The sequence below is a fragment of the Archocentrus centrarchus genome, chromosome 16 (assembly GCF_007364275.1).
Source record: "Archocentrus centrarchus isolate MPI-CPG fArcCen1 chromosome 16, fArcCen1, whole genome shotgun sequence".
In the NCBI taxonomy this organism is placed as follows: Eukaryota; Metazoa; Chordata; class Actinopteri; order Cichliformes; family Cichlidae; genus Archocentrus; species Archocentrus centrarchus.
Window position 1 is genome coordinate 30,719,596 of NC_044361.1, and position 348 is coordinate 30,719,943.

The following is a 348-nucleotide window of genomic DNA, read 5'->3' on the forward strand; positions in this document are numbered from 1 at the left end:
TATGATAAAGCCCCCAAAAAGCCAATTCATTTGCCTGAATAATAAAAAAAAAAAAAAAAAAAATAATAATAATAAACGAAGCAATTACAATAGGGCCTTCGCACAGTTCGTGCTCGGGCCCTAATAAACGAAGCAATTACAATAGGGCCTTCGCACAGTTCGTGCTCGGGCCCTAATAAACGAAGCAATTACAATAGGGCCTTCGCACAGTTCGTGCTCGGGCCCTAATTAAAAATGCCGCGGATCCAAAGATGAAATTGCAGTATACACTAATAAAAGAGCGATCAAAAAAAAAAGGATCATTATAAAGGTTAAAATTACTGAGAAGCTACAACTCTTGTGTTGCAT